Here is a 21,592-nt window from a genome sequence, read left to right as displayed (position 1 = left end):
CTATGATTAATATGCTAAAAGCTCTAGTAGAAAAATAGGCAACATGCAAGACTAGATGTGTAAAGAATCAGGGAGATAGAAATTCTAAGAAAAAATAAAGAAGAAATGCTACAAATCAGAAACACTGAAACATAAATGCGGAATGTCTGTGATGGGCTTTTGGGGGGGGTAATATTTATTTATTAAATTTTACTGAAGTATAGTTGATTTACAATGTTGTGATAATTTCTGCTGCACAACAAAGTGATTCAATTATACATGGGCACACATCCATTCTTTTTCTTTTTTTTTTTTTTTTTCTTTTTCGTGCTGTACCTGTGGCATGTGGAAGTTCCCAGGCTAGGGGTCTAATTGGAGCTGCAGCAATGGACCTATGCCACACCAACAGTAATGCAGGATCCAAGCCACATCTGCCACCTATGCAGCATCATTTGGTGACATCAGATCCTTGACCCACTGAGTAAGGCCAGAGATCAAACCTGCATCCTCATGGATACTAGTTGGATTATTAACCTGGTGGCCCACAATGGGAACCCCCTCCATTCTATTTCAGAATCCCATATAGATTATCACAAAATATTGGGTAGAGTTCCCCCATTCTATACAGCATGGCCCATTTGGCCAGTCATTCCATATACCTCAGTATGCATATACTAATCCCAAATCCCCAGGCCAGCCTTCCCCCTCACCTTGTCACCTTTGGTAACCATAAGTTTGGTTTTAAAGTTTGTGAATTTGTTTCTGTTTTATAAATAAGTTCATTTTTATCCTTTTTTTTAGAATTCCCATATAAATGATATCATAGGATATTTGTCTTTTTCTGTCTGACTTAATTCACACAGTATTATAATCTCTAGGTCCATCCATGTTGCTGCAAATGACATTATTTTCTTCTTGTTATGGCTGAGTAATATTCCATTATATATATGTACCACATCTTCTTTATCCATTTCTGTCGATAGACATTTAGGTTAATTCCATGTCTTGGCTATTGAAAGTAGTGCTGCAATGAACATTGGGGTGCATGTATCTTTTCAAACTATGGTTTTCTCCAGATATATGCCCAGAAACACTGTAGCATAAATGAGGAATGTCTTTGATAAACTCTTTAATAAGACTGGACATGATTGAGGAAAGAATCAAGTGACCTTGAGGATATAGCAACAGAAACTCCCCAAAGTGAAAAACAAAGAGAAAAAAGAATGGAAAAACACTAAACAGAATATCTAAGAACTGTAGGGCAACTACAAAATGTATACCAGATGGGTAATGGGAATACCAGAAGCTGAAGAAAGAGAGAAAGGAACAGAATAAATATTTGAGGCAATAATGTCTGAAAATTTCCCTCAATTAATGTCAGATACAGAAAAACACAGATCCAAAAAGCTCAACACCAAATAGGATATATACTTTAAAACAAACAAACAAAACTACATATAGCTATATCATGTTAAAACTGCATAAAATTATAGATAAAGAAAAAATCTTGAAAGAAGCCATAGGGAAAAACAGCTTACCTGTAGGGGAACAATGGTGATAATTACATTTGATTTTTCCTCAGAAGCCATATAAACAGAAGAAAGTGAAGTGAAATATTTAGAATTGATAGGAAAAAAAACCCCACCAGCCTATACTTCTATATCCAGTGAAATTATCCTTCAAAAGTGAAAGAGACAGATTTTCTTAGATTAAAAAAAAAATGGGGGAATTTGTTGTTAATAGACTGACCTTGCAAGCAATGTTGAAAGAAGTTCTTCAGAGAAAAGGAAAATTATATAGGTCAGAAACCTGGATCTACACAAAGATAGTAAGAGCATTAGAAAAAGAAAAAGTGAAGGTAAAATAAGTTTTATTTGTATTATTCTTAATTGATCTAATAGATAACAGTTTGCTTAAAATAATAACAAAAATAAATTCAATGGTTATAACTTATGGATAAGTGAAATAATGACAGCAATGATACAAGGAATGGGAAGGGAGAAATAGGAATACTCTGTTTTAGGTTGGCTCTATACTCATGAAGAAGTATAGTTATTTGAAAATGGGTCTGGATTTGGTTTGCAACTGTATATTGCAAAATCTAGGGCGACCACTAAAAAAAAAAATTAAAAAGAAGTGTAATTGATAGACTAAATGGCATCACAAAAAAGTTTCAATTAGAACAACAGAAAGTATAACTATAGAAGACAAAAATAGAAACAGATAACAAATGCAATGAATAGAAAACAGTAACAAATATAGTAGCTGTTAATCTAGCTATGTCAATAGCCACTTAAACCTTAATTGTCTAAAGACACCAGTTAAAAGATAGGCTGTCTCTCCCAGACATAGGAAACAGAAAAATAATGTCACTCTCCTTTTTTTTAAAAAAAAAAATAGATTCATTCTTTCACTTTCCACAGAGGAAGATGGTTGGTCAAATACTCACTTCCAGAGAGATTGGGCCTCCTGGAATAATTTTTTTCTCTAACCTAGAGTCTTATTCTGGTGACTCTCATATATGTTTTCATTTTTCTTATAACTGCCCTGGAAATGAAAATCTTATATTCTACTGAGAAAATTTTTTTTCTTTTTCATATGTATTTTGGCTTTCAAAATTGCTGATCTTAAGTATGACCACACAGAAAGGTGAGGTATTCTTCATTTTTTTTTTTTTTGAAATTTAGGAAGATCAGCAGGGAGTACCTAAAATGCTTTCAGATGGCCTGCATACAATGCTTTTCTATTTGGACAGGATATACATGTCTCTTCTAAGTGCTACGTTGAAGGTATTCATTAAGTATTAGTCAATAATATACGTTCACTATCGAGGTTCTATTACATTTAGCTTCTGAAGGAAAGAGTGTGTGTGTTGTTTAATCAGACAATATGAAAATTATGAAAATCCAGGTGGCAATATTTATACATTCCTTGGCAGAAAAGCTAGCACTAACATCAATATTCACTTGTAATTATCTTATTTCAGTTATGTTGTATCATCCATCCTTTCTTCTCTCATAAGTTTATATTCTTTTCTTTTTTAAAAAAAATGGAATGGATAAGCAATCAGATCTTGCACAGGGAACTATATCCAATCTCTTGGGATAGAACATGATGGAAGGTAGTATGAGAAAAAGAATGTATGACTGGGTTGCTATGCTGTACTGCAGAAATTGACACAACACTGTAAATCAACTATACCCTAATAAAAAAATTAATCTTTAACTGTCCTACTTTCAAGATATTGAATATTTTTTGTTTTTGGCCACACTCACAACATATCAAAATTCCTGGGCTAAGGATAAAATCTGAGCCACAGCTGCAACCTATGCCTCAGCTGTGGCAATGCTAGATCCTTAACCTGCTGCATCACAGCAGGAACTTCCTAATATGTTGAATCTTGAAAGCTACAGTCCATCCATCTAGAAATAAGTAGTGATATCAGTCTTAATGACTACAGTTTCTTTAATGGATTTCAGCAAAGGTGTGGAATAATATCAATAACACAAGCATTTATTGGACATCTACTATAGTCTAGGGATTATGCTAAGCACTTCACATTATCTCATTTAATCCTCATAACAACCCTGATTTCTGCATTATTACTCTTTCCATTTTATAGATGAGAATGTTGAGGTTGACAAAAGGGAAGTACTTGTCTTGGCGAAGCTGTTTCAACTCAGGGTGAATCCAGAGCTTTTACTTTTTACCACTACACTATAGAATGAATTTAAAAAAGTTTGGTTTTGAACTTTTTTTTAACAGTCAAAGGGATTCTGTTCATTTTGTGGGGAGTGATTGCAGGGGAGAAATGACATTGCTGTGTCATCTTGATACATATCTTAATTTGAGGTGTGACTCTATCATATCTTTTATTTGGGCACTTGTTACTTTTCTGCCTTAGGTTCAAGGAAATTGCATTAATTGGAAAAAAAACAAATGACTTTTGTGTAAAAGTTCTAGCTTTTTTTTTCAGTAGCAAGGTAAACAATAAGACTGTTCTTCTCAAAATAGCAATTACGTGAAAACTTGTAATTGTGCATCTTATCAAACTTCCAGAGCAACTAACATGTAGGCTGGTAATAATGTTGTGCTTTACAGCACAACCAAGGCACATGAGCTGGTTGGCACTGACAGAGTGATGGGATGGCTTACATGTAAGGCGTATCATGTTACTGAGAAACAGTTCTCTTAGAATTCATTCCAGAACGAATGGTGGCTTACAAGGATGTGGCAGGGCAGGGGGAGTCTTAAGAAATAGAGATTTGGGAATTTGGAAGAGCAAAAGGAGTGTGAATGGAAGGCAGAGCACAGGAAGGCTTTTAAGAAACAGCTTTGAAAGTCAGAAAAGATGCTAAGACAAGTGGATATCTTCACAGAAAGATTGCATTCTTGCATCGGTTAGAGAGTAGAAGTAGGGCTGAGATGTGTGCAGAGAGACTGATAGGCCAAAAATGTTATAGACTGTTCTAGTGTCCTTTAATATGGAGGACATCATGCTGTACTGGGTTCGAGAAGCTCTGTAGTCTCTTGTAGTCTCATGACCAAGTGGGCCAGAGAGGGGTATTGGAACTGCATCTGTGTACATGTAGCATGGGCAGAACTCTGCTAGAGGAGGGACATAGTAGCCAGGTCTTTCTAGCTCACTTTTCCTTTGGCTCTGCATTTATAAAGTCCAAGGGTAGTGTTATAGATTAGAAGCAGCAGATAAAAATAGGATTCAGGAGTTCCCGTCGTGGCGCAGTGGTTAACGAATCCGACTAGGAACCATGAGGTTGCGGGTTCGGTCCCTGCCCTTGCTCAGTGGGTTAAGATCCAGCGTTGCTGTGAGCTGTGGTGTAGGTTGCAGACGCGGCTCGGATCCTGTGTTGCTGTGCCTCTGGTGTAGGCCGGTGGCTACAGCTCCGATTCAACCCCTAGCCTGAGAACCTCCATATGCCGCAGGAGCGGCCCAAGAAATAGCAACAACAACAACAAAAGACAAAAAGACAAAAGACAAAAAAAAAAAAAATAGGATTCAAAGAAATAACTGATAAATAGATATCCTTTGCCTGATACCATTCTACTTCTTGTCACGGCAAGGATTTAGAATCAATGAGAACAAATATATGTATATTCCTATCACCCAGATCAGTGTTTCTGTCTTCTGAGTTCACCACCAGTTGCTAAAAATATGTGTACATATTGTATGTAGTTACAACATTGCTTAGATAATTTGTATAGTATTTTTCCACCTAACATTAAACCTTATGGTTATTCATTTTTACATGCACAAAATCTCCATAGATATCACTTTCATTGTTTTATAATATTCCCTTAAGTAGATAAATTATTGAACTATTTTTCTGTTGGTGAGAAAAGGTGATAGTTCCTTATTCTAAGTAAGCTGGTCATTAATATCTTTTGGATTCAGAGAATATGCATGCCTAGTGAGAGGCAGTGGTTAGTAAAAACTTTATTTAATAAAGTCTTTCATGGAGCTTGCAAAACCTGCAGATTATTTTCCTGAAGATTCTGTGCTACTAATTTATTCTCCCATCATTAGGCATGACTGTATTGTGTTACCACTTTTGAATATGATCATTATAATTTAAATATGGCTGGTAGTATATATATTGCTTTCATAAGACACCGCCAGCAATAGTTTTTTTTTTTTCTTTTTAGGGCCACACCAGTGGCATATGTAGGTTCCCAGGCTGGAAGTCGAATCAGAGCTATAGCTGCTGGCCTACATCACAGCCACAGCAATGCCAGATCTGAGCCATATCTGTGACCTACACCACAGCTCACAGCAACACAAGATCCTTTACCTACTGAGTAAGGACAAGGATCGAATCTGCATCCTCATGGATACTAGTTGGGTTCCTTTCTGCTGAGCCACAAGGGGAATTCCTGCCAGGAATAGTTTTGAAGTTTTGTTTTGGATATTTTTAGAACAGTCTTGGGCTTTACCATTATTAGTGGAACTAGATGAAAATTGTCCATCTTTCCCAAGGCAGGGGTGGTTGGGGATGATGGAGAGGCTTGTGACTGAGGTTCTGAGCTCTGCAAGCTTATACAAATAAGGTAAACTCAAATAAGGGTCTCCATATCTTATGTGCCTAGAATTGGTTAGGGGACTTAGGAAAAGCAGGCTGGTTGTCTGAAGTGTATTTCATTGTAAAGTAGATGTCTTCAATTCACTAGAGTCGTTCAGGACATTTAAAATATTTACACAGCTGACAAAGTGAGAGCATGGCTGACTGTCTGATGTGAAAAGATCCAGTCAGCTCAGTCAGAAATTGTGTTTCTTTCAATGTTGACTGAACTAACTTGATATTCCAATATCAAGTGGTCAGAGATAGCAGTATATTGATGGATGCAAACAATAATTTTTAATGTTTATTGAGCACTCAATATATGTCAAGCATGATTCTAAGCATGTTGCATCCATTTATCTTATTGAATTCTCACAATAGCCTTATGAGGTGAGCACCATTAACATTCTCATTTTATAGAACAAGAGGCACAAGTAATCTGTTTACAGTCACATAGCTAGTGGAAAATAAGACATTTGAATTTAGAAAGTAGGAATTAGGAGTTTTTGTTCTTAGAAACTACTTTCTACAATCTAGTTTAAGAATAGAGATAATGCGGATGATTTGGAGCATGAGGAGGATATGAATTTTTCTGATGAAAATTTTGATCGTTAGCTGCTACTGTCAAGTACTTACCTTTTCCAGACACGATACTTGAAAATTTACCTATATTTATTTTTTTCTTGTGTAATCCTTATACACACTCTGTGGGATAGATAAATGTTTTCATTTTAGAGGTTAGAGATCTGAGTTAATTGAACTTCCCAGTTCACACAGATAAGATGTGGGTGAGCTGGGCTTCCCTATGTGTACATAGTTGGAGGTCTGCTTACTCCAGAGTTCGTGTTGCCTTAACTAAGATGACCCTTCCTCTCTGAAACACCACCCAAAGCTGGAGTTTTAATTTAAACATGTGTGCTTCTCATAAATTCTTCTAAAATTATAATAATTACATTGATACTTAATCACACTCTATTTGTACTGAGGACTGAGATTTGCATATAGAAATCAAATTAACTAAATGGATTGTCTGTCAAATAGAAAAATCTTACATTTTGAAGTTAAAAGTCATGTTCTGTCTCTGAAGATGGAAAGTGTATACAAAGTACCTTGGAATCATCACTTATTCTATTTCTATAATGCATTTAAAATCCTAGATTGCCAGAGCTGGAAAGGTATTAGAGGTCATCTGGTTCAACTTAAAAATCCAACAACTAAGCAAATCTATAATGACTTTAGAGCTTAAATGTTTCTTTTAAGATTCTTCTGAGTTTCCTCTGAGATTCTTTTAAGATTTTTATTTAGAAAAAGAAATTTACTCTAGTTAAGCAAATATATATTCATTCATATGATTCAGATTCTGAGTGGGTCCTTCCAGTTATGCCAAGATGGAGTAGCCCCTTTCTTTCCAGTAGGTCTTCCCTCTTACAGCTCAAAATCTCTCATATAACTCAACACTCAAGCATAGGCAGATTCTGAAAGGAGGAAAGAAGGCAGACTGCACAGGGATCTGGGACATGGGGAACAACCTGGTGGCAAGTGCCCTGGATTTCTCTGTTGTCTCCTGCATATCTTGGAGAGGGTGGTACAGAGAACTCTAACCTAGAACAGACTGCAGGCACAATGAAAAAAAGCTCCAGAAAGATCCTGCATCCCCTAGTGAAAGGACTGTAAAAACAGTGGCCTAACACAAGGAAAAGCTTTGACAATACTTATCCTACTCTAGTCAAACACCAGTGGAGAAATCTACCACCACGGTTTCAGTGGGACTGAATAGGGAGCTGATATTCTACTCAACTGCCCTCTCTGCTTAGGTAGGGGGTACACTTCCATTCCTCTGTTCTACGGTGTCAGGTGGGACAGACATGATGCAGATCTTCTATGGCTCACACAGCAGACACAGGTGACCTTGCTCCAATTCATCTGCAGAGTAGTGTCAGCAACACCTATCAAGGAGCTAATCTCCCATACCCCACCATTGGAGGCAGTTGGAGTTCTGATTCTCCTACCAGGACAGCAGTAGTAAGGTTTAGTAGTGAGCTGAGCCTCCAGCCTCACCAGCATGAGAAAGATTTAACTAGGCACTTTAAAGTGTAACTAATTACCACTAGACTTTACTCCCACTGGTATCAGTAGGGCCCAGTAGGGAGATACCTGGCATCAGCAAGACTGAACAAGGCATGGACCTGCTCTGTTCCTCCCCCTGGGGACACTTCTGATGTAAGCTGAGCCCAGTTGGAAGCTGAATCTCCACATCAAGCATTAATGGAGTTGAATGCTGTGGTGGGAGGTGAAACTGGCTGGTACTCTGTTTTCCTCTCTCAACCTTCCCTGGCATCAGTGCTGCCCAGTCAAAAACTGAGCTTCAGTTTCCACCCTGAAGCCATTAAAACCATGTGAGTCATCCTTTATCAAGGAACTAAACTTATATCCCCACTACAAAGCAATGAGATTGTATAAAGTTATTCCCCACTTTCATTTAAGAAAATGTCAGAGTTGCTCAAAGGAAACCTGAACTTACACCTAAAAAGCAGTCAGAAGCAAGGGAATAATAAAGATAAGAACAAAAACCAATGAAATTGAAAACAGGAAGAAAAAGAAAATCAATAAAGCAAATAATGATTTTTTTGGAAAAAAATCCATAAACATGATAAACCTCTAGCAAGATTGACCAAATTAAAAAGAGACAATACACAAATCACCAATATCAGGAGTGAAATAGAGAATATCACTACAGATCTTATAGCCATTAGAAAGTAATAAGGGAATATGATGAAAACCTGTACACAGATAAATGCAAAGACTTAGAAGAAATGGACCACATCCTCAAAATCCAGACATTATCAAACTCAACCCACATGAAACCAATATCATACCCACTAAAGAAAATGAATTTGTGATTAAAACCTCCAAAAAAGAAATTTTAAGGCCCAAAAGGTTTCACTGGAAAATTCTTCTTTAGCATTGGCAGTTCTTACCAGAGCAATAAGGAAAAATAATGGAAGGAAAGAAAAGAAGGAAGGAAGGGAATAAAGGCATAAAGATGGAAATAGGGAAAAAAGCCTGACCCTTTGCGCAGATGACATGATTGTTTACATACAAAAATCCCAAGTTCTACACATAAAAATTTCTGGAACTAATGAATTCAGAAAGCTCACAGGATACGCACGAAAAATTGACACACAAAAATCAAAATATATTTCTGTATACCAACAGTGAACATATGGAAAAAAAATAAAAACACAATTTACCATAGCTCCAAAGAAAATGAAGTATGTATTAACTGAATGCTAAATATATACAGGGTCAGATGCTGAAAATTACAAATGATAATAAAAGAAATCAAAAACTTAAATAAATGGAGAGGTATACCATATTCATACATTGGAGTTTTCAGCATACTAAATGTAACAATTCTCTCCAAATTCCTATCAAACTCTCAGCAAGCTTTCTTTGTGGATACAATTGTAAAATGTATGTGGAAAGGAACAGACCTCTGCCTAGGAAAAATTAGTCTGTCAATCTAAGAAAGAAATTGACATTTTTATTTGAGTCAAATTTGAGGATTATTACCCAGGAACAGCATCTCAGAAAGCTTTGCAAACTGTTTCATGCATTATGAGTCAAGGCACAGTTATGTAAGCTTTTTGAGACAGAGGGCTGTACATGGAATAATGCACTATTGACAGTGTATATAATCCAGATCTAAGTGTCATCTTGCTGGGTCATGTGACTCTTTACAAGATGAAGGAGGAATGCTATCTTTAAGGAGTTGTTGATACTGGGAGAATGTTGCTTTTTATGGTTGAGCAGGTATTCTTGCCCATGGGGGAAGCATGGTCAATGCATAATGTAGATATACAATGTACAGTGGGGGAGAAGGGAGGCCAAAGAGCAGAGAAGAATTTATGTTTAAGTTTTTCTTGTTTTGCCATAAAAGATGAATTTTGTTTTGCACCTCAAGAGTAGCTCATACAATCTTGACAAGAATAAAGTTGGAGGAATATCACCAGTCAACATGAAGGCTTACTACATAGCAATAGTGATAAATCCAGTGTGCAGAGTTCCTATCATGTCTCATTGGGTTAAGAATCCAATGACATAGTGTCCATGAGGATGAAGGTTCAACCCTTGGCCTCACTCAGTGAGTTAAGGGATCCAGCATTGCCATGAGCTGTGGCGTAGGTCACAGATGTGGCTTTGATCCACTGTTGCTGCAGCTGTGGCTTAGGCCTGCAGCTTCAGGTCCAATTCAACCCCTAGCCTGGGAACTTCTATATGCTGCAGGTGTGCCATAAAAAAAAAAAATGCGAAAAAAAAAAAAAGACCAGGTTGGTATCGCCTGAGGGATAGTCATATGGCTGTACATAGCAGAATAGAGAACCTAGAAATAAAAATACAAAAATGTTCCCAAGTGATTATTGACAAAGATGCAAAAGCAATTCTGTGGAGATAGGAAGGGAAAAGAAGGAAACCTCAAACCTTTTGAAAAATTAACTCAAAATGAATTATATACTTAAATGATAAATGTGAAATGCAGAACTACGAAATTTTTAGAGAACAGAAAGTACTCAGAACACTGAACTAGGCAAAGGATCTTAAATTTGACATCAAAAGCTTGGTCCATAAAGGAAACAAAGTTGTAATCTGGATTTCATCAAAATTAGAACTTTTGTTCTATTAAAAAAAAAAACCTCTCAAGTCCTAGAAATGACAAATTAGAAACTGGGAGATATTTTCAAATATATTGGACAAAAAATTATTATCTAAAAAACATAGTGAAATATCAAAACTCACCAGTTAAAAACAAATCATCTCACTTCTGGTTTTGGCCTAGCATTTAAGGAGATTACAATTTGCCCCTTTATCTTGACAAATGAAAAGATGAACAAATTGAAAAATCAATAGCTCTTCTTAAATCCATCAGAGAGTGAGGTCGCAGGGCAAATTGCAAAACCTAAACTTATAAAGAGAGGAGTCCCATCGTGGCTCAGTGGTTGACGAATCCAACTAGGAACCATGAGGTTGCAGGTTCAATCCCTGCCCTTGCTCAGTGGGTTAACGATCCAGCGTTGCCGTGAGCTGTGGTGTAGGTTGCAGACGCGGCTCGGATCCCGCGTTGCTGTGGCTCTGACGTAGGCCGGTGGCTATAGCTCCGATTAGACCCCTAGCCTGGAAACCTCCATATGCCACGGGAAGCGGCCCAAGAAAAGACAAAAAGACAAAAAAATAAATAAATTAAATAAAATTGTAAAGACAGACAGGAAGATAGGGACAATCATATCATACAGAAGCAGAAACCACTGCAGAAATTATCAGAGATGAACCTGTCTGGGGGAAGGGAAATAAACATCTAGCTCCAGCCAGCTCTAGGCATCCCACCTAAGGGGAAAAGCACTGAAGTTCACAGCGCAGAGGCTCAGGCTCACTAAAAGACTGAGACCTATTATAGGATTATTGAACCCATCCCCTCCCCAACCCCTTTTCACCACATTACTAAACGCCTTTTTACTGGCCTTTTTACCCATTTAATTCTGCCTGCCAAAAACCACAAAGCACCCTAAAAGGCAAAAACGAAGTCTGAAGAGACTTAAAAAGCCCCGGAGTCAGATGTGGTATTAATGTTGGAATTACCAAACTAGGAATTAAGAAAAAAAAGAAAGTATGATTAATGTTATGGGCCCTCCAGTGCCGCACTCTGGACCTGCATTGGGAGGCCTCCGCCACACTGTACACATGCCCATGCTACGTCGCTACATCATACATCACGCTACATTGTATGTCGCACGCTCAGCTACGTCACCTGTGCCGCTGCTTCCGTGTCTTGACTTCCAGTCACTGAGGTGGCCATCTTACTCGTGAGGAGCTGTAACGGTCGCCATGCAGTCGTTGCCACTGCGCGTGGCTGTGGTGTGCTCCAGCAATCAGAACCGGAGCATGGAGGCGCACAGCATCCTCAGCAAACGAGGGTTCAGTGTACGGTCCTTTGGAACAGGAGCTCACGTGAAGCTTCCAGGACCAGCACCCGACAAGCCGAACGTTTATGATTTCAGAACCACGTATGACCAGATGTACAACGATCTCCTTATGAAAGACAAAGACCTCTATACCCAGAATGGCATTTTACATATGCTGGACAGAAACAAGAGAATCAAGCCCCGGCCAGAGAGGTTCCAGAACTGCAAAGACCCGTTTGACCTGATCATCACCTGTGAAGAGCGAGTGTATGACCTGGTGGTGGAAGATCTGAATTCCAGGGAGCAGGAGACCTGCCAGCCCGTGCATGTGATCAACGTGGACATCCAGGACAACCATGAAGAGGCAACCCTGGGGGCCTTCCTCATCTGTGAGCTCTGCCAGTGCATTCAGCACACTGAAGATGTGGATAACGAGATCGAGGAGCTGCTGCAGGAGTTCGAGGAGAAGAGCGGCCAGACCTTCCTGCATACCGTCTGCTTCTACTGACCACCTGGGCCGGCCTGCCAGCCTCCTGGAGCCAGCTGTTTGAGTTTCCTATTGTTACCACTTTTTCCTTCCTGATGTTTGTTTTTACCTTTAGGTGTTCTGCCGATGGACAGTAGCAGTATCAAAATAAACTGGACATATGAAATGAACAGATATACATAAATGTCAGATTAAAAACAAGTTTTTCCTATTCCACTTTTACTCATACCTGAGATTTTGATTATAACGTTTTGTTCCTTAAACCAAAAAATAAAAAAAGTTTTATAGCTCATTTCCTCCAATACTCCTGCCTCTCACCGACCATCCCTTTCCCATCTGTCTCCCCTAACTGGCTGAAATGTACAAATCCATGAATAAAGCAATAGGCCATACTCTTTGGGGAAAAAAAACTTTAATTAATTGTCCAATAAATAGATGCTTCTGGTAAAAAAAAAGTATGTTATGGTTTTTAATGGGCAAAGACAGCATTTAAGAACAGATGGATAATGTAAGCAGGGAGATGCAAGTTCTAAAAAGAGTCAAAAAGAAATACCAGATATCAAAAATACTTTAACAGAGATAAGGAAGGCCTTTGATGGGCTCATTAGTAGACTGGACATGACTGAGGAAAGATTATCGGGGATAGAGGATATAACAGTAAACTCTAAAACTGAAAAGCAAAGAGAAAACAAAAAGCCCATACTATTCAAAAACTGTAAGACAACTACAGGAGATGCCAAGATGCATAATAGGAATATCAGGAGAAGAAATGAACAGAAGAGATATTTAAAACATGCTGTAGGACTGAATGTTTATGTTCTCCCAAAATTCATAATTTGAAATCCTAACACATAATGTCAGGCTGTTAGCAGGTAGAGACTATGGTGTATTGTTGATAGTTCTTCCAGCTTCCCCCAAAAGACCTACAGGCTTTCACCAAGATAACAGTATATGGGAGTGGGAGGAAACAAGCCTTTCAGGGACTACTGAATGTCAGGCTGTGAGCTGACATTGGTTCCAGGAAGTCCAAGTCATCACTCTGGCTCACCAGTCAGAGAAGGGACTTAGGGAGGTCAGGTGATCAATGGGGTTTTAGCGGGGTCAGTCTCACAGTGGGTCCAGCAGGCCCTTGAACCCACTCTGTGTTTGTTTTCCTGGTTCCAAAATGCGTAATTTTAATAGACATACTTAATACTTGGCAGAATCCCCGCATTGTTCCCTTACCCATGGTTTGGGGACTATTAGGATAGAAAGGCCAAGTGAAAGCAATTACAACTGCCTCTGTCTAGGAAAAGACAAAATCAAATGCAGTACTGTGTCCCTGGAGGTATTGCAGGGATTAGTGCCATCATTAAGTACTTAAAAGATGTAGGGTAGTGATTCTCACCACATCCCAATTCAACTCTCCTACTTGGCCTGTGCAGAAGACAGAGAGATGCTGGTGAATGACAGTGGATTATCATAAGCTTAACCAGGGGATGACTCTAACTGCAGCTGCTACACCAGATGTTGTTTCATTGCTTGAGCAAATTAACACATCCCCTGGTACATCGTGTGCAGCTATTGATCTGGCAAATGCTTTTTCTCCATCCTTGTCCTTAAGGCCCACCAGAATATCATATGGCATTAGGGGATTGCAAATTAAAACAAGAGTGAGATAACCATTACACTTCTATTAGAAAGGCCAAAATCCCAAACAATGACAATGCCAAGTGCTGGTGAGAATGTGGAGTAACAGGGCCTTTCATTCTTTGTTGGCAATTCAAAATGGCACAGACACATTGGAAGACAGTTTGATGGTTTCTTACAAAACTAAACATACTCTTACTATATGATCCAACAATCACACTCCTTAGTATTTTACCCAAATTAATTGAAAGCTTATGGCTGTCACCCACAAACCCACACATGGTTGTTTATAGCAACTTATAATTTCCAAAATTTGGAAGGAACCAAGATATTATTCAGTAGGTGAATGGATAAATAAACTCTGCTATATCCAGACAATGCAATATTATCTGATGCTAAAAAGAAATGAGCTAGTAAGGCATGAAAAAACATGGACAAAACTTGAATGCACATTAGTAGAATGAGTCAATCTGACAAGGCTACATATTATATAATTCTAACTACATGGCATTCTGGAAATGGCCAAACTATGGAGAGTGTAAAAAGATCAGTGTTTGCCAGGGATTGGGTGAGGAGGATGAATAGGCACAGAACATTTTTAGGGCATGGAACCTATTCTACATGATACTACAATGGTGAATACATGTCATTATGCATTTGTTCAAAGCCATAGAATGTACAACAGCAAGAGGGAATTCTAATGTGAACTATGGACTTTGGTGATAATGATGTGTCAATGTAGGTTCATTGATTTTAACAGATGTACCATTGTGGTAGGAGATGCTGATAGTGGGGAAAGTACTGTGTGTACATGGGTGTATGTATATGAGAACTCTGTGTACTTTCTGCTTAGCTTTGCTGTAAACCTAAAACTTCTCTAAAAGCTAAAGTACATTAAATTAAAGAAACCCAAACAATCTAATTAGATAATAGGCAAAATGCACGGACAGATGTTCTACCAAACGGGATACACAAATGACATGTAAGCACAGGAAAAATGTATGGCATTAGCCATTAGGGAAATACAAATTAAAAACCACAGTGAGATTTCAGAATGGCTGAAATAAAAAATTGTGACAACAAATACGATGAGGATGTGAATAAACCAAACCACTCATACATAGCTGAAGGGAAAGTATAACAGTAAAGTTGCTATAGAAAGCAACCTGGCAGTTTCTTTAAAAATTAAAAAAAACCCACTAAACATGCACCACAATCATGATAACCATTAATGATGGAGTTCCCAAGTGGTACAGTGGCTTAAGATCTGGCATTGTCACTGCTGTGGCTTGAGTCAGTGCTGTGGCGTGGGTTCCATCCCTGGCCAGGGAACTTCTGCATGTCATAGATGTGGCAAAAAGAAAAAGAAAGAAAAAAAGAACTAGCAATGACATTTCTGGGCACTTGTCCTCAGGAAATGAAAATGCACTTTCACACAGAAACCTGTACACAAATGTTTATAGAAACTTTCTTCATAACAGCACTGAACTGGAAAAACCCAAGTGACCTTCAACGAATAAATAGTTAAATAACTATGGTGCACCCATACTTTGGAATACTACCCAGAAATAAAAAAAAAAAAGGAATAACATGTGGATACACGTGCACCTGGATAGATCACCAGAGAATTACCTGAGTGAAAAAAACCATTCTCAAAGGTTACAAATCATACCATTATATAACAATTTTGAAGTGGCAAAATTATAGAAAAGAGGAAAAGATTAGTGCTTTTCAGGGTTTAATAAAAGGGTAGTAATAAAAGAGAGATCAATGTGTGTGGTTCTTGTGGTGATGAACCGTTCTGTATTTTGACTTCAGCATCCTGGTGGTGATAGTGTAGAATAGTTTTGCAAGCTGTTACCACTGGAGGAACTAGTTAAAGGCTGTAGAGGAAATTCTCAGTGTCATTTATTACAACTGTAGGTGAATGGACTATTATCTCAAAATAAAAAAATTAATTAAAAACATAGTACAATTGCCAAAAGGTGGAAGGAACCCAAATTTTCATCAGGTGATAAATGGATAAACACAGCATGGTATATTCACAAAATGGAATATTATTCAGCCATCAAAAGGAATGAAGTTCTGATACATGCTACAATATATATGGACTTTGAAAACGTTATGCTAAGTAAGAGAAGATAGTTACAAAAGACCAAATACTGTTCATTTATATGAAATATCCAGAATAGGCAAATCCATAGAGGCAGAAGTAGGATTAGTGATTGCCAGGGAGTTAGATGAATGATGCCTAATGAGTTTGAATTTTCCTTTTGCAGTGATGAAAAGGCTCTAGAACTAGACAGTGGCAGTGGTTGTGCAACATTATGCATAATTCTTTTTTAACATTATGCATAATTCTTTTTATAACATTATGCATAATTCTTAAGGCCACTGAATTGTTCACTTTAAAATGGTACATTTTATCTATATTTTATACCACGCTAAAAAGGAAAATTTGGTAGAACATGAGATATCAATATATTAAAATATTTATTTTGGGATGAGTGAATTACAAAGCATTTTTATTTTCTATTTTTTATGCTTGTACTTGATGAATCTTTTAAATGAACATAAATTAATGTTATCCTAGAAAGTTAAAGACAGAGGAGTGTGTATATTCTAATATTCAATATAACATTCAAGTGAAGTTGGAGTTACTGGAGTGGAAAGAAGAAAAGGGATTTAAAATATACTTTTTATTATGGGAAATGATAAACAAAATGATAAACAAAAGCAAAAATCACATAGAATTGTGTAAGGAACCTCAACGTACTCTTTGTCTAGCTTCAGTATTCATCATAGGCAATATTATTTTATCTATATCCCCCTACTCAGAAAGGATTAGTAAAAATTATTATGGGGTCAAGGTGAAAAGGTCCTCACTTCAGGGGACTCTGAAGTAAGACATATCTATATTTAACCTCAACTCTGTGAGTTCAGATGGGTTTGAATCCCAGTTCTCTTAACCAATTAGCGCAGGCCTTGGGCTGGTTACATAATCTGTTTCCTCCTCTTTAATAATGATATCAAGTGTTTCTGAGTCATAAATAAGATGACATGTGAAAAATGAAACAAATACATGATACAGGTCACTGAATTAATTGTATTGGCTACTTACTTTTTAAAAAAATACTATTTGCTCAAGACTTACAGTAATATAGTTCAGAAATTATATCCATGCAAATATACAGCTTCCATTTAAGCAAAGCATGTGTCTGTAAAGTTCTTTTATTTTTTGTATTTTGTCTTTTTATTTTTGGCTATCTACTTTTAATAAACAACCTATATGTAAGCCAGACAACCAGAAATTGGGATTTCTAAGCCAAATTTATCTATGTACAAACTTATCAATATACATGTGAACAGAAACCCATGTCTCAAATGGTCTGAGGCAGTCTGCATTTACCTGTATGGTGAGTCCAAATAATATAGCCCTCTTTCACTCACAAAGGGTTCCAGTTTGAATAACACATTTCATAGTCAGCGTTGTATATAGGAAACACTGAAGTTTAAGAAAATGACATATAAGGAATTAAAACCAAATTGCAATAAACAAATCTAGTAAATGAGTACTATGTGCTCTTTAAAAGTGTGGACTTTTCTGGGAGTTCCTGTCATGGCTCAGTGGTAATGAACCCTACCAGGATCCATGAGGATGTGAGTTTGATCCCTTGCCTCACTCAGTGGGTTAAGGATCCCACATTGCAATGGCTGTGGTGTAGGCTGGCAGCTGTAGCTCCAATTGGACCACTAGCTAGCCTGGGAGCTTCCATATGTCGTGGGGGTCTGGCCCTAAAAAGCAAAAAAAAAGTAAAAAACAAAACAAACATAAACAAAAACAAAAAACCATCACAAAAGTGTGGACTTTTCATTTTTATTTATTTGGGTTTTTTTTTGTTTTGTTTTTGTTTTGTTTTTTGTTTTTTGTTTTTTTTTAGGATCACCCCCTCAGCATATAGAAGTTCCCAGGCTGGGGGTTGAATCAGAGCTGCAACTTCCGGCCTACGCCAGAGCCACAGCAATGCCAGACCCAAGCCGTGTTTGTGACATACGCCTCAGCACATGGCAATGCTAGATCCTTAGTCCACTGAACGAGGCCAGGGATTGAGCCCACATCCTCATGGGTACTAGTTGGGTTCTAAACCTACTGAGCCACAATGGGAGCTCCAAAAGTGTGGGCTTCCCAATGTTGATGATTAATTTTTTAAAAAATAATAATTTTTTATGTTAACTAAATTTCCCTGATATTCACATATAATTTTATTTTTGTTTTAAAGTAGATGTTATGATTTTGGGTCATTCCTCAATGATTCTAGTTTGGTGTAAATATAAGGCTTTACAGGACTTAACTCTGAAGCAGTGCTGTGGTTTCATCTGTGATACCCCTATTTTCCTATTCTGCAAAGCAGGTTAATTCCCTCCTAAGAGAAGGGCTGTTAGAGCCACATGAAGGAGCCCTTGTTGACAGATCAGATCATTGAATTAACCACAGTGCTAATGGCTTCTCCATTCAAATAAAAATCCAACTGCTACCATGCATGGTGGCCCTGGTGCCCAACAATTGTGAAGTGTTTTACAATCACCTTTGACAAGCCTGTCTCACATCAACCTAAGGGGCATGAGGTGATATAGCTAGGATTTCTTTCTACTAGTAAAAGAAGTTCATTCATTCAGTATTTTTTGAGCACCTTACAACGTCCCATGTCCTACATGTGGCAGTAGACATACAAAGATGTGTAAGGCAGAGTCAATGGTCTAGCTGGTTGCAAAGTTAGATGAGGAGGGGAGTTTCAATGCACAGATTCTGGGGATTTGGAATTGGTTTCACCAGCTACAAGTATAAATTACAATTTATCATTTGCTTTCTAGACTCTGCCATTTTATTAATCCATTTTTTTTCCAAAAATGGGTGCCACAAGTGGATGCCCACTCTGTTCCAGGCACTGTTCCAAGTACTAGAGACACAAGTGGTCTCTGCTGTCATAGTGCTTTGAGCCTAGAAGGGGGGCACTAAGACAAAGCATGCAAATATCCATGTCAGATGATGATAAGTATATAAAGATAAAATAATTTAGATTAAAAGGGGGATAGACCTTGATACAGGTAAGATGTTACTACTTTATACTGGCTGGTCAAGGAAGATGTTACTACTTTATACTGGCTGGTCAAGGAAGACCTTGATACAGGTAAGATGTTACTACTTTATACTGGCTGGTCAAGGAAGGCTTCATTCAAAAGAAGCCTTTGAGAAGAGATCTGAAGGAATGAGAGATTCAAGGTCAGAGCAGTCCAAGGAACAAACATATGTTGGATATTCCCCCAAACAGCCAAAGGCCAGTGCGGCTAGAACAGAGTGAGCAAGGGAGAAGAGTGAATGGCTTGGGAGAGAAAGTCAGAAGGATGAAAGCACGGTGGGCTATGGAAGGCCTGAAAAGGACTGTATAGAAATTGGACTTTAGGAGTTCCTGTTGTGGCTCAGTGGTAATGAACCCGACTGATGTCCATGAGGATGTGGGCTCAATCCCTGGCCTCACTCAGTGGGTTAAGGATCTGGCATTGCCATGACCTGCAATGTAGGTTGCAGATGCCGCTTGGATCCTGCATTGTTGTGGCTGTGGCATAGGCTGGCAGCTGCAGCTCTGATTTCATCCCTAGCCTGGGAACTTCCGTATGCCACAGGTGTGGCCCTGAAAAGACCAAAAAAAAAAAAAAAATTGGACTGTATTTTAAAAGAATGCTTGTTAGCCATTGGATAGTTTTGAACAGAAAAGTGATATTATCTGCTTTAAGTTTTTAAGAGGTCTCCCTGGATGCTCTGATAATGATTATGGGGGGGGGGGGTAAAGGCTGAAACAGGTGGAGCAGTTAGGAGGTTGATGCAATAATTGAGTCAGGAGATTGATGTCTTATTTGGGTTCTGGGCTCAATTCCAATTTGCACTGTGGAAGTTCCCTTCCTCATCATTGAGCAGTGCTCTGGACACGAGCTGATTGTCCTACAATTCACCTCAATTCTGACACTGTCCACTGGAGATAGCGTCAGGTTCCACAGGTTAAGGGTTCAGTCCCCCAGGACTAGCCTTCATTTCAGATGCCAATAGCAAGCACAGGTGGCAAACTGTACTTCTGACCTACTGCCTATAAATCAGAGGTCCCCACAATCTTTACCTTGGGGTTGATTAATTTGTAGAGCAGCTCACAGAACTCAGAAAACCCTATTATTCAGTAGATTACCAGTTTATTACAAAGGACATTGAAGGATGCTAACCAATAACCAGATGAAGAGATACATAGGGTGAGGTCCTGAACAAGGGAGCTTCTGTCCTTGTGGAGTTTGGGGCCCAGCATGGTGGCGCATGGAAGAATTCTGGTTTCCCAACCCGAATGCTCTCTGAACCCTTCCTTTTGAATTTTTGTAGAAGCTTCATGACATCGGCATGGGTGATTAAATCATTGGGTGTTTGTGATGGGTTTAACTTCCAGCCACTGCCTCCTCCCCAGAAATCAGGATGAGGGACTGAAAGTTCCATGTATATTCATGGTGGTTCCTTGGCAACTGGCCCCCATCCTCAGGTGCTTTCTAAAAGTCACCTCATTAACATAAACCCAGTTGTGGTACAAAGGGTCTTGTTGTGAATAAAAAGACACCCATTCTACTTTCATGGCTCTGAAACAATTTTAGTAACTGAGGACAAGAGATCAAATAGAAAGGAAAAATGATCCCATTGCTATTGCTGGTCAAGAAATTCCAGGGGTTTTGAGAGCTGTGAGCCAGAAACCATGGAAGAAGACCAAATTTATATGAGAAATATCGTTTGGTCATCTGAATGACCAAATGCCTATCTCTTATAAGTTATAATATTACAGGCTTCAACTAGAAGCCAGCAAGTAGAGCTGCTGAAAGTAGTTGAGGGAAAGAATCTGAAAGTAGAGACAGTAAACTTGCTTGACAGATTGGTCATTGTTCTGAAATACCTTTTTTTGCCTTGAGCTATTACTGCTTACTAAGATGGGAAAGACCATGAGAGCAGAAGGTTAAGAAACAGAAATCAAGGGTTAGACATTGGATATATTAGGTTTGTGTTTCAACATTTCATTGGAAATGCAGAGTAGGCAGTAGACAATATGAATGTAGAGTTAAGGTGAGTGTTTGGGGCTAAAGATAAAGATTTTAGATTTTTCAACTTACAGGTAGCATTTAAAGTCATGAGACCAGAAATTCAGCAAAGGAGAGAGAGTAGACCCTTGGGAGACTGAAAAATAATAGCCAGTAAGTGTAGGAGACAAGCCAGGAGAGGGTGGCATCTCAGATGCTAAGTAAAAAGGTATTTAGATTGGAAGGAGTGATGGACTGTATCAAATGCCACTTCATTTATCCAGTAATAATTTACTGAGGGCTCACTCTTTTCCTAGCACTGTGCTAGGTGCCTGGGATCCAAAGCTGAACCAAATATGGTTCTT

The 21,592-nt window shown here is 38.3% G+C and overlaps 1 pseudogene; it reads left to right on the top strand.

Annotated features, from left to right (window-relative positions):
- The first annotated feature begins 11,936 nt into the window (after positions 1-11,936).
- LOC100525973 (RNA polymerase II subunit A C-terminal domain phosphatase SSU72 pseudogene) lies at positions 11,937-12,565 on the top strand (annotated as a pseudogene).
- The last annotated feature ends 9,027 nt before the right edge of the window (positions 12,566-21,592 follow it).

This window comes from Sus scrofa, chromosome X, assembly GCF_054392235.1.
Source record: "Sus scrofa isolate SSC_HxYL_T2T_F1_AM1 chromosome X, Sscrofa_HxYL_maternal_Yorkshire_Landrace_v2.0, whole genome shotgun sequence".
NCBI classification, from domain to species: Eukaryota; Metazoa; Chordata; class Mammalia; order Artiodactyla; family Suidae; genus Sus; species Sus scrofa.
The sequence above is the reverse complement of the archived record's forward strand: the minus strand, read 5'-3'. Positions and strand labels throughout refer to the sequence as shown.